Below are 14,515 nucleotides of genomic sequence, written 5' to 3'. Positions count from 1 at the left end.
TGGTGGAAACTTCAGGGGGTAATAGAGGCTGCTGGGAGTTTGTCATTGGATGAGTCCTTTCCACCAGTACCCAAAAATCAGGTAAGCAGCTTGTCTCTAGTATGTACCTCCTGTCATGATGTTCTGACTCATCATGAGTCAAAATAATCAAGACAAATGACAATGACATTGTCACAGCAAACCGAAAATGTCAACAAGGAAACAGAAACACAAAAGAGAACCACATGGAAACATCAGAGTTCAAAAGTACAGTAACTGGAGTGAAGAGTTCATCAGAGAGGTCCAAGAGTAGATCAGAAGTGTCAGGAGACAGAATTAGTACATTCATCGATAGCCAATACAGAGGATACAATCCAAAGAAGAAAATGGCGGACAAATGAACAAAACTGAACAGAGTCTCAGAGAAATGTGAGGCATCCAAGCATACCAACACATGTGCAACGGGAACCCCTGAAAAAGAGGTGGAAAGAGGCTGGGCAGTGGCGGGGCACGCTTTTCACCCCCGCACGTAGGAGGCAGAGGCAGGTGGATCTCTTTGAGTTCGAGGCCAGTATGGTCTGCAGAGCAGCTGCCAGGAGCGGCTCCAAAGTAATACAGAGAAACCCTGTCTCAGGGGGTGGGGAGAGGAGGTGGAAGAAACGGGAAGCTTATTTAAAGAAATCAATGAAACACATTAGTGTACACACCTAAAAAAATCCAACAAACTACAAATAAATAAAAATAAAGAATCCTCATAGAGACAAACCATAACACATATAAGGAAAGTTTCAAGAGGAAAAAAAAAATGACTTGTTGCATACAAGGGAACCTAATAAGGTTAATAGCTGGCTTCTGGTTACAAACAATCCCAGGAGGAAACAGTATCATAGTTCAAATTGCTCAAAGAAAACAAAAAGTCATTCAAGCCAGGCAGATTACCTTTCAAATATGAAGGCAAACTAAAGATATCCTCAGAGAAATTAAGTTGCTAGCTAACTCATCTTATTAAAAACAGTAAAGGAAGTCTTCAAGCTGAGCTGAGTGATTTTAGATACTAATTTCAATACTCACAGATACCAGAGAATACCACTAATACTTCTAAAGGCATTATAAACATGGATCTCTTAATCATATTCTTTAAAAAAAAAAAAACCAAAAAACAGTTTTAGGGAACAGCAAGGCAAGTGTATTGCTGGACCTCTGCAGTACCAAAAGGGGATGACTTTGCTAACAACAACACAGCAGAGGTTGATGGGAGCAGAGCTGGGCTGGATTAAGAAAATGACTCTGGTGGTAACCTACCTTTAAGACTCCACAATACAGATAGCCTAACTTAAAAACTATTAAAGGGTCTGCAGAGAGAACTGTCCAAAAAAGATACAAAACTGACCGATAAGCACATGGAAGGGTTTCAACCTTATTAGTTGAATATGCAATATCTCCCACAGAATCATGTGCTCAAATATTTGGTTCCCTGCTGGTGGTACTATATTGGGAGGTTGTGACACTTTCAGTATATAGATGACAACTGGCTGACAGACTTAGGGCCAGAGGAGTGGGACTTGAGTGATACACCCTGGGCCCCACTTGGGTTGGAGCCACTTTGATTCCTAGTTACCTATACAAATTAACCAGTGCCTTATGTACCTGCTGCTAGCCATCCCCATCATGTTGGACAGCATTTCCTGAACCATGAGCCAGAATAAACCCTCCCTGATTAAGGTATTTTGTCAGATATCTCATAGCACTAAGTAAAAAGACAGGTACAGTCTAAAGGAAATGCAAAGGAAAATTACAAGCAGACAACAGTTTACACCCAAAAGATGGGTGCCAGAGACCTCATTTACTTCTGATGGGAACAGAAAATGGTGCAATTGCTGTGGAAATTAGGAACACAGCTTCTCAAAATAGTACAGAGCAGCCATGTGGTCCATCATCCCATAGCTAGTTATAGCCTCCTGCCCCCCCCAAAAAAAACCCAAGTTACATAGGAAAAGAAGAAGGGGTGGATCTGGAAGGAATTAGGGGTTGAAATGATCAAAATCCTCAATTAATGAAATATTTAAAAATAAATTATTGATTGTGCTGCAACATTAATGAACCCTAAAAACATTACACTAAATGAAATATACCAGTTACATAGAACTGCATATTACATGACTAAATTTATTTGACTTGCACGGAATAGACAACCAGTGGTTGACTAGCTCTGGGGAGGTGAAAGATGGGCAAATAAGAGCTAACAGTTTCAGGCTGTCTTTTTTGGATGACAGAAATGTTCTAGGCTGAGACTGAACCTATAAAATCCCTACCAATGAACTATAAACTACAAGCTATAAGCATATACCACAAAATATTTTAATGGTTGAACTGTCTCATAAGTAAATTTTATTTCAATAAAAATTTTCAAAGGCTAGCTTTGAAAATGCACAAGATGTTTCTAACAAAGACTATAAAAGATCGTTATAATAAATGGAGAAATAGACTATTGATGGAACAGAACACTTGATAGTGAAGAGACATCTACCCTCTCTCAGGGAAGTCTATTGATGCTACACAAGCTCCACCACATCCCTGGCAGACCTCGGAGAAAGATATGAACCAATTCTGAAGAATGTGGAAAAAGAAAGAGCTTGTAATTGCCAAAGGCACTCTTGATAAAAAGAACAGAGACGAAGGGCTCAAGTCGCCTGACTTCAACCTGCATTGTGCAGCTATAGTAATCAGTAGGGTGAGATCAGCTTAAGGGGAACAGTACAAAATTGCAGACAGCATGCACAGTGCAGAAACAGACCCATACTTTAACACTTGATTAGCTTTTGCAAAGGCTCTAAAGCAATCTTATGGAGAAATGGAAGTCTTTTCCAAAAAGGAAGCTGAAAAGTTATCTCAATATCTCACACTGTGGATAAAAACTGATTCGAGAAAAGCTGCTGACTAAAAACAAAAATCATAAAGTTTTCTTTAAAAGACTGCCTTTTATTCTTCACATGTGTACATGTCATGTGTTCAACACAAGTGCACATGCCCACAGAGGTCAGAAGAGGGCATCAGATGTCCCGAAGGTGAAGTTACAGGAGGGTCCTTGATGTGGGCATTAGGAACCATCACTCTTAACCATTAAGCCACCTCTCCAGCCCCAATTAATAACTTTTTTATATATGAAATGGTGAAGGTTATCTTTGCAACTTCAGGGTAGCAATGTGAATTTTACTCAGTACACAGTAATAACCCTAAAGAAAAGGATTATCCAAATTCTAAATGGAGTTTGAACCATCAAGAAAACTAAAGAGCAAACAAGTACCTACATTACAATGGAAGAAAATATCATGACACATTTATCCGGCCAATGTGGAAGGGGAAAAGCTTATAAACAGAATATGGGAAACACTACCAACTAACCTTAAATAGAGAACATGAACTTAAGCAGATTATATGCAAATAGGGAGATATGTAAACAGTCACCATGCAAAAGATGAGACTACACAGTATCATTAGTCATCAGGGAAGCGCAAAGTAAATCTGCAAGAGGTACCATGAAATACACACCAAGACGAGTAAAATTAAAAAGGCTAATAACACCAAATGTTAGTGTGATATGGAAAGTCTGGAGTTATCATGCATTGACATCAGGAAGGTAAACTAAGGAACAGGGGTCAACAGCTTCTTCTAATGTTAAAAACAGATAACTTTTGACCTACAAGTACTGCTCACAGGTATTTTTTTTTAAATAACAACAGGTATCAATAGAAAGAACTACAGAAAAACATTTATGGAGGATTTATTTATAACTGGAGAAATTCCCAATGCTACCAAAATAGAATGGAGAAGCATCTTTGTGATACTCAGTGGGGTGACATTATTGATATTTACAGCTGGATGAACTAGAAAATCAAAAGCTCCCATGCACTGAAGAGAGCATGGTGTGTGAGTCCCATATATGAAGTTTAAACAGACAAAGGTAATCTGCAGTTTATAAAAGAAAAGGGAAAGAAAGAAGGTATAGGAGAGCTGAAGAGTGTGTGTCTGACACGAGGAGATGAGGAGTGGCTGAAGTAGACAGAAAGGAAACATCAGCCACCAGAGGTATTCTTCATTGCAACATCCATCTGTCAAGACCGATTGGGTCCAACTTACACATTTCAAAGCATGAATCATTAACACAGCTAAAAAGTAAAATATTGTTACCTTCTATCTGTGGGATGGGGAAGCAACAGGAAAAACAAAATTAACCAAGTAAAAATAGGAAAGAAGAATAGTAGAGTATGGGTCAGATTTTTATCATCATGACCAATACCCTAGAGAAAGCATTTAAGCAGAGGAAAGCCTGTATCTCTGCTCACAGTTTCAGAAGTTCCCTGTTCACAGGTCCTTGGCTCTATTGTTCCTTGGTTACTACAAGGAGGAACTGCTCTTATCATGGTGGTCAATAAGCAGAGAAAGAATGCTATGACTGTGGGCTTCCAGCTTCCCTCTTGTCCCATCCATGGCACCCACATTTGGGGCAAGTCTTCCCCATCTAGTCAGTGGTCTCGGGAGACCCTCATAACACCACAGGAGTTTTACTAGTCTCCTAGGAGCTTCTCAAGCCTGTCAAATTGTTAAGCCAGACTGGTGTGCCTGGGACATGGGGATTCCAGGCTCTCACTTCTCACTTAATATATGCAAAACTTTTATGATAAAATGTTAATACTAAATAAAGTGGGGGAGAGAAGGAAGGAGGAAGGGAAGAAAATAGGGAGGGAGGTGGACAGGTAGGCAAGGAATCAATTGGAGCCATTAATCTGACTTTGATCTTTTTTTTTCTTTACAGAAATCCAACAGCAAGTCAATTATTTGAGACAGATTATTTTGAATCAATTAAATGATAACCATTTAAAATATTATATCTATTCAGAGCAGGGATTTGAGAAATGGGTGAATTTAATACATGAATAACCAACATCTTTCTTTCCTGCATAGATACCCTAGGCCAAGTTTGGCAGCCGGGACTGGCCTGGACTGGACTGACATAAAGTCCACTGCTGTTAAACTTTCCTGCCACTGTGGCATGCTCAGCAGCATCGCCCCCTATATACAGACACACATGGATTCACACTGGCACAAAGACACACACATTCACACTGATACGTAGACAGATACAGACACACACATTCACACCACTACACAGGCATACATAGACACAGAGACACACATACATACAGACATACCAATGTGCACACACAACGCAGACACATTGACATACACAGACACATATATACAGACATATAGATACACACAAAGAAACACTGACACAGATATAGATACACAGACACACACATACACATGTGCACATATATGCACAAAGCACACAGATATACACATAGGCATACAACATACATAAATAGACTCACACACAGACACACATATGTAAAGATGAGTAGACACACAGAAACATGCTGTACTGACACATAGTACTGTTGTATAGACAGACACAAGAGACACATGTGCACAAACACATTATATATACATACTAGACAATCAAAAATGTCTCCAGACATCGTTAAATGTCACTGTGGAGGGAAAAACAACCCAGTTAGGAATGACTGCCTGAGAATATACATTCTTGACAAAGATGCCACCCCTTTGGGGAATGAAAATAGGTTCTTGGAAAAATGAATAGTCTTACATACACACTACAGCCATTTGGGAAAAACATCATCAAAGGGGAACTGTGGGGAACTCTTACCAAGTTTGCTGATGTCTCTTGACATGATAGTGATGCTGGGATCTTTTATTCTTAAGTACATTAAAATAGACATAATCCATGGCATTAACATTTCATTGTGGGATGCAGGAGTAAGTGTAATAGCTCCACAGGAGGAGATGGAGGACTATGATAAAAACAGATGGAGACACACTGCTCCATAGTGTGATGCTTGTCATGCTGGGAGTTAGATACTTGCCTAATAGGTGTGAGCATGTGTGAGCATGCGTGACGCCCTGGACTTAATTCCTAGCACTGACCTGAGCTTTCTCTCCCTCCACACATTATTCTGCTCAAAGCTAAACATGCAGCATGGAGACAGTCCTTCCAATGAGTAGAAAGACAGGACTAAATAAATGCAGTCGCTCCTCAGAATCTCCCCAATTCTGGAAGCTTGGGACAAAGGATAATAAATTAGGCAGGGGAGAAGAGAACTATGAAGGGCTTGTGCCACATGTCTGCTATGTCCCTCATCATGACAATAAGGTTGGAAGCTTTACTGTTTACACTATAAGACAAATCACTACTGTGTGACCTTAAATCGTCGCAATGTGTCTTGGTTGAACATAATCCATGCCCTTTTATTCAACGTTTAAAAGAAGTATAAAGAAGTGATTGTCAGGGACTCAGGCCATGCACAGAAATGCGTGGTAGCAATGGCATTTCATCAAAGGTGGCACAACAGATGAATCTTGCCATGGTTCCTCTTTCTCCACGCAGAAGCCAGCCTAGCCACTTAAGTGGCAGCTGCTTTATGATACTGAATATTCATGCTTGATGGAGTTCAACCTGACATAGATGAGATCTTCAGATAATTTGCCAAGCTGTAGCTAAAACCTATTTAGATTCCATTGCCAAGAGCAAATACCCAGATGCTGAGCTCAGGAAGACAGACACACTGGTGTAGACTCTGCTTTCAAGGACTTGGCTTTCAGAAACACCATCGAGGCTGAACAAGAACCTAACAACAAACGGATCATCTATGCCAAAGGCATCTGAGCATCGTGGTGATGCTTCTGACTTCAGAATGGTAGAGAAGTGGGGAAACAGAATGGTGGCTAACTTTCTATCAATGTGGCTCATTACAGATGCCAGTGGCTTGATCCAACCCACTCTAACATTGCTGTGCCCCAAGTGACAGTTTTACAGTCAGCTGACTTTAAACATTCGGATCTCACATTGCACAGTTAGTGGGCTTCATCACATCAGCTGTAAACCTTATAGGGAAGATTGAGCTTTCCTCAATAAGAAAGAATTTGTCTTCAGAAATGTCACATAGAGGGCTGAGAACACAGCTCAGGGTTAGGTCATTTGTCTACCATGTGTGAACATCTGGCTTCAGTTTCTAGCATGGAACATGGAGCTCAGTGGTCATACACAAAGCCATGGGTTTGATGCTCAGCACTTTATAAACCAGATAAAATGGGGCCTTCCTATAATGCCAGAACTTCTGAGGTAGAGACAGGAGGATCAGCAGAGTTGCCTATGGCTATACATGTATACATGCACACATAGGTAATATGCACACATGCACCCACATACTCTGCCTGGGTTTGAGGTCAGCCTGGGCTACAGGATACTGTTATTTAAAAAAACAAAAAATAATCAGTGCCACATAGAAATCTTGCCTGAGTATCCCACCTTGATGATCTGCCCAATGTATTTTGGATTCAAGATGGTAACATGAACTTTTCCTTGAAGTTCTAACCTGCCAGCCTGCCCTAGTTAGACTTGCCAGCCCTACTGTCTTATAAGTCAATTCCTTAAATACATGTCTTGAGAAAGGGGACAGAAGGACATCCTATTGGTTCTGTGTCTCTGGAAAAGTCCAAACAGAATGTGGATTCCATCTGGCAGTGCCTGAACTCCACCCCACTGCAGAGAGAAGAGAAAAGAAACACAGCTGCTGATTTACCAGGCTGAAGACAGGCCACTCTTCCTGCCTATAGAGACAGCAAGGATAGAAAGCAGCCCTTTCAACCCACAGGACCCTGCAAACTTTGTAGAGGCATCAGCTACAATGAAAGTCAGATGAGCCAGGACTTCAGAAACAGGTAATCAGAGAGTCCCTGCAAGGAGAGGCCAAGTCTCTCACTCTCCATCCTGTAAAGCTCAGAAGCCACCCACAATCTGGTTCTAGAAGCTTTGGGGGAAACAAGGGAAGTAGAGGATCCCATGGAGTAAACCAGGCTGAAAACAGGGTTACCGACAAAAGTCTAGTGGATAACCTAAGGAGCACCAAGGCCTCTTGCATAGCACCCAGAGCTCTGATTCATACCTCTGGAAGAAACTGGGGAGCCTTACCTGAGGATCCAACAGACTTGGGGTGAAGGCCCAATGCTAGCAAGGAGGGCCCATGACTGAGCTCAGCTCCCCTTCCCCCAGTCAGTGGCGACAACAAAGACCAGTTAATGTGCCCTGTCTGTGTAGCTTTAGCCATCCATCCTTAAGTTAGAGTACCAGGTATTTGAACAAAGCAGCGTGTGAGGACAGAGGAGGCAAGGCAAAATTCACAGACACAGAGAGATAAGGGTTATCCCATCTGTAAGAAAAAGAACAAGGTATTAAATCTGTTAAAAATCCAAAGTTTGAGAAAGCTCTTAGAAATTAAAAATAGAAAAATAATGTCAATTCTATAGAATTTTTACATCTCCAAGAGGTCCTTATAAAGCAAACAAAAGACAGACAACAGGAAAAAAAGATAATGACAGAATAACTCAATATCTGCCCATATAGACCTAGAAAAGAAACAGGAGGTATAGAAATAGGAGTGGCAAAATTCCCAATTAAAAAGACACATCCAGTGACCAGGACAATAAATACAGAAAAAGAAGTTCAGTGGGCTGTGTCATTGTGAAGTTTCAGATGACCAGTGATAGAGAATGGATCCTTAAGAAGTCACAAAGGGGGAGAAAAAAAGTAAAAGTTAACTATTCTCACCTTAAGGCAGGATCTCATGCGGCTCAGGCTAGCCTTGAATGTCCTGTGGAGCTTTGGATGGCCTTGAACGCCTGCCTCTACCTCCTGATTGCTGCGCTTTGCAGGCATGCACCCCTGCACTCAATTCAGCACCAATCCTTGTGTGTGCTAGGCAAACACGGATACCAACTGAGCTACAGCCTCAACCCCCAATACAGGACAAGGAAAGCACCTCCATCACACACATCTCAGGCACACTGCCACCTGGAGATCCTCATGGAAATGACTGCTAACCTGAACTTCACACTAAGATCATAAAAACTCAAGATGGGTTACTCACATTACTCTCTAGTGAGAAACCATGAAAGATTCCCTCCTGTAGGCTGTCCCTGTGCCCAGATTGCCTTTCTAGGTCCCTCGTTCTCATCACATGGCATCCCAACACTAGTGTTTGCCCTTACATTCAAGAAGAACACAGTCAAGTTTGCCCTTGCCTTCTCCACCCAGTGCTCAGCCCAGTACCCACAAAACACAAAGGGCTCATAAAGTCAATTATAATTGATATGCTTTTATACCTTCTCTGCCATAAAAATGTATTCCATAAGCAACAGCTGTCCTATTTTATTTAGTGCCAGAGTTGTTTAAAAGTGAGACTTCCAGTGCTGGAAATGCAAATCAGTAGAACAGCACTTGCTTGACAATACTGAGGCCATGGGTTCCATCCCCAGTGCCATTTAAACAAACAAACAAACTAGAACATCCATGTGAGCATTTTGAGTGCCCTGGTCTTATTTCAGTGGTTTGTTTAGTGGGTTGGCTGGTGTCCTAGTTTGCTTTTTATTGCTGTGATAAACACCATGACTGAAAGTAACCTGGAGAAGAATCAGTTTAGTTGGCTTATACTTCCACATCACAGTCCATCACTGAGGGAAGTCAGGGAAGAAACCCGTGGCAGGATCCTGGAGACAGGAACTGAATCAGAAGCCATGGAGGAGTGCTGCTTACTGGTTTGTTCCTCATGGCTTACTCAGTCCCATTTTCTTACAGCACCCAGGACCACAAGCCCAGGGGCGGCACTGGCCACAGAGGGCTGGGCCCTCTCACATCTATCATTAGTCAAGAAAATGCCCCATAGACTTCTCTACAAGACAGTCTTGTAGAGGCATTTCCTCAGATGAGGTTCCCTCTTCCCAGATGACCCTAGCTTGTGTTACATTGACAACAACAACAAACCTAACCAGTCCAGCTGGCTTAAGACCAGAGTTTTGCAATGTAGTCTAGACTACCCTTAATCCCATGATTCCTCTGGTCCGCCTACACTTTTCTGCAATTGTAGGTATCCCGTCTTAGTGATGTTTTGTGATACTGTTGCTTTGCAGTTTTGGTACCAGCAAGACTGCTGATCTTTCTCCACAAAGGGCAGACCATAACTATAGTTCCATAGGCCCTATGTCCCTTTCACAGCGAGCTACTTAGCTCTTCCACTGTAGACTGAAAGCCACCACAGAGGACACGTAGACCAATGGGTATCTCCATGTTCCAGTACACAGTGACTATAGATAGGAGCAGTGGCTGGAAGTGGCTAGCATGCTGACACCTAGATGCAGCGGTTCTCACCAGGGGTGGGAAGGAATTCTTGGCTCCCACCATTTGTGCAGGACAGAGGTTCTTTACAGCTTGGCAGGACCATGATTTGTTATCTCCAATTTCACCCTCATTACAGATTCTCTCCCAGAAGCTGAAATGTTACCCAATCAAAATGAGACAAATCCTTGTCCTCATATTCAGCCCCTGGGGAAGGTACAGTGTTAACACTTCTTTAAATCCTAAGTTTAAAGCCACTTGCTCTGTGCAGTTGTGGTCCCTGCTCTTCCAGTCAAGGATACTTGGGCTGTCTCACAGAGCAAACTTCCTCAGAATGCTGCTATGGGTCTTTGCTGCATGAATGAACACACCACACTAGAGCCATTCAGCTACTCAAGGGAGATTCAGACCAATCTCTTTTGTTTCCCAAACAAATCGATATCTGTTCTTAAAGTTTGAAGAAAAACCAAGTGTTCTACAGGATAATATGAAAATATGGATTATATCTAGCTACCAGCGATCTGTGAATAGAAGAGCTCCACCCATGTCACTTTAGCCTGGGATCCACCTCATTCAGCCATTCAAGTCTAGACTAGAAAATTGATCTTGTGAGGGACATGGACATTTGTAACAAAATGAGGGTCCATTGAGGTCATCCCTTCTGAGGAGCAAAAAGTCACACCAATCATGAGGTGTCCTAAGAGTGACAATAAGAAACCCAGGGCACAGCACTGATGGGTTTCTCAGGATAAGGCAGCTGCCTTCAAGTTAACATTGTCACAAGTAGGTGAAAGAGCACAGATGCAAACAACATCATCAAAACCCAGAGGCTGTGATAGACATCATCATGTCTGCCAACAAGAGCACATGTCAATGTCTTAAGGAACATGAGGCAAGAGGTATAACAGCTCCTGCCCAAAAGCCTGTCAAGCACAGATCCCTGGCAGCCACACACCTGCAAGGCAGGCAGCCAGAGGAAGTCTGTGAGAAAGCCAGGTTTTGGTGGAGGAAGAGAGAACGCACATCTAAAATAAACATTTCTTTAAGGCTCAGCCACTAATATCTGAGATCCATAGTCTGCCAGCTTGAGGTATGCACGTGAGAGCTACTTCCTACTCAATTTCAAATGCACCAGCAGACACCAACGTGTGCTATGGTTCTCAGTCAAATATTTGAAAAGCCAGGATTAAGATTTTCTATTTTAGGAAAGGTTTCACTTCCTGGTGATGTTAAAATTTCAAGCCCTTTAGAACTCAGCATTAGCAGTAAGTCTTTGTGGGGGTGGGGTGGGGGTAGACAGAACAAACCTCAAGAAGCATAACGATAAGGAGATGGCTCAATTAGTAAGGTGCCTGCCATGCAAGAGAAGCTGAGTTAGGATGCCCAGGTCCACATTTTAGAAAAAGGAAAGCTGGGTATTATGGGTAATGCATATGGAATGCCAGACCAGCAAGGCAGAGAAGGATGGATCTCTGAAGCTTGCAAGTCAACCAGCCTAGCCCAATCACTGAGCTCCAGGTTCAATGAGAGACCCCATCTCAAAGCATAAGGTAGAGAACAATCAAGGAAGGTACCGCATGTCAACCTTTAGCCTCCATACATGCAACACACACACACACACACACACACGCACATGCACACACACATAGATACACAATATACACATACACAAGAAACAACACAACATCAAAGGCTGAAGTCATGAGTGAACCTACCTACAATAAAATAGATGGGGAATCTATAGGAGTTGACCCCTACCTTAAATACTATTCTTGATTCTTGATAACATTACAGCTTTGGAATCCTTGACAATAGGGGCGTAATAACCTGATATAGCATGAATCCTTTCAGCTGGCACATAACCACAAAACATACATCCACATTAACTGTGACTTGAGAACAGCAAGGTTAGAAAGAAGCACTCTCGAGTTCTTACTGGAGCCCAAAACAGCCTCTGGCCGTACTTTCTTCCATCACTGTGTCCTTGCCATGGGCACCTCAGTGGCATTACAAAGCAGTGTATGGTGGCTCTAATGCCAACTCTTTTGTGCTTGTGGCATTGGATCTGGCTGGTTTATGTGCTTCCTAGGCTGCTGAAAAAGGCTATCATAAATTTGGTAACATAACACACTCATTCCTCTATAGTTCTGGAGACCAGAATTCCTAAATGGAAAATGAAGACATCAGCAGGGCCACAATTCCTCTAGGCTCTACAGAAGAACCAGTTCTTCAGCATCTCCCCACTCTGGAAGATACAGCCCTGGATGTGTCTGCAGCACTCCATCCCGCTGTGTCTTCATTTAGCCTTCTCCCCATCTCCCCAACCTCCTCTGCCTGTCTCCTATAAGAACATCTATCACTGGTTTGGAAGATACCCTAAATCCGAGAGTTTATCTGTAACTTGTGGGCTTTTCCCCCCTTTGGTTATTAAACACTAAGGTTTCTTTAAAGCAAAAAGCATGCAGAGAATAGTTACAGCAGTCAAGTTATTTAATACATCCATTTTATTTTTCTTTCCTCCTTTTTTTGGGGGGGATGGGATCTTTTTTGAGACAGGGTTTCTTTTGTGTAGCCCTGGTTATTCTGGAACTTGCTCTGTAGATCAGGCTGGACTTAAACTCACAGGGATCCACCTGCCTCTGCCTCCCAAGTACTAGGATTAAAGGCATGTGCTACCACTGCCTGGCTCCATTTTCTTATGTAGTCAGTGTGTGTGTGTGTGTGTGTGTGTGTGTGTGTGTGTTGAGAACTCCTGAATTAAGTTGACAAATTTCTAGTATTCAGTATGGTATTATTAACTACAACTCTTAAAAAAAATAAAGTCATACTTGTAAGTTCTAGGATCTAGAGCCTGGATTAACTTAGGGGAAAAGGGACAGTATTCAACTTACCATGATATTCATAGTTGTAGAGAAAAAAAAGGCATTTACTTAACTAACATGGTATATGAACACTCCATTGTAAATCTTGGAAAGGTCCAAAACACCAATATGCCAGAGGCTGCCTTCCTTGGGTGAGTAGCTGACCCTGCCTGAGCCTCATTGTTTTGTGTTTCCAGAACAAAACCTGGAAGGGTGAAGTCCTACAACAAGGCCTGATAATGATCCCCTTAAAGTGTCTGTCACTCCCAAAGCTCATTGACAGACCCTAGTTTCTAGTACCTCTGGGCAAAATGTCCATACAGAGAAGCTTTCTGATGTTTCCCAATTTAGCCACTAACTGGTAAGGGGCATCTTTAGCACAGGATTTGGAAAAAAAAAATACCATTAAGAGTCTTGCCAAAAGTCAATAATGGTTAGAGGTATGGGGAACCAAGGACTTCATACTCTGACAGTAGCCTTTCCCATTCCAAGCTGCCAGTCACCTGCAGCCATAGTCTGGGTCCGATTATCCCAAGAGCCACAACAGCGAAGGCAGCTTGCTACACCCGTGGACTTCAGGGCTATATTTTGTCTTATTTATCGTTGGATTCCTGGTACCAATGCCTGGTGCCTGAGTCATTCAAAAAAGAATGAAAACACCAGCCCCAGTAACAGATAATAACAGGGAAGGCTGGTAACAAGTTCAGATCCCAAGTGCCTTATACTTGAGGGATTAAATAAAACAATGAACCACCACCTTCTGCATTGGAGGGTACTCCAGAAATGTTAGTAATCCTTATCTCTGACTTTAATCCTCACCCCTACAGAGAACAGAGGCATTCCTATTTCCATTAAACACAATGGGACCTGAGGCTCAGAAAGGTGAAATTAAAGAGCAGAGACCTGGCACAGTCAGGATGTGTCACAATTCATAGGTCTGTTTTTTTCTGCGATACCATACTGCTGCTGGCTCAGGCTAGTCTGTGGGGAAGGCTGATGCCGGTTCCAGCATCTGCAGGGAAACTATATATTTAGGTGCATGTGAACATACACATTTTCTTATGCATTATGTATATGTACACATGCTATGTATTTATCCACACACAATACCTTCATTTGAAAAAATACTAGACACAATGCTGAGCTGAACATCGGTGTCAAGTAGCTTGGTAAGTTCCCTCTGCACTGTCAAATTCTTGAGTCACACCATCCAGGGATGAAATGTCACATGCCACATTCTTCCGAGTTCACAAAAGCAACATATGCAACATTATGTAAAGTCCAAAGCCTTGGCTTCTGGCCCTCATGACCTCCCCCGGAACATTATGTTTCTCAGCCACCCACCCCACAGTGAAGAAAACTGCACCATGTTGACATTCATTTAAACAGCCCAAACAATGAGCAGGTGGACAAAAGTGCCCTGGCC

General features: G+C 42.3%; 1 protein-coding gene across 2 annotated transcripts in view; it reads right to left on the bottom strand.

The window, feature by feature from the left end:
• The window catches only part of Plpp4 (phospholipid phosphatase 4), a 126,342-nt gene that overhangs the window by 46,490 nt on the left and 65,337 nt on the right, over positions 1–14,515 (bottom strand). The gene's annotated exons all lie outside the window — the stretch shown is intronic.

This window comes from Phodopus roborovskii, unplaced genomic scaffold (assembly GCF_943737965.1).
Source record: "Phodopus roborovskii unplaced genomic scaffold, PHOROB, whole genome shotgun sequence".
NCBI classification, from domain to species: Eukaryota; Metazoa; Chordata; class Mammalia; order Rodentia; family Cricetidae; genus Phodopus; species Phodopus roborovskii.
Note: the sequence above shows the minus strand (reverse complement) of the source record. Positions and strands in the feature narration are given on the sequence as shown.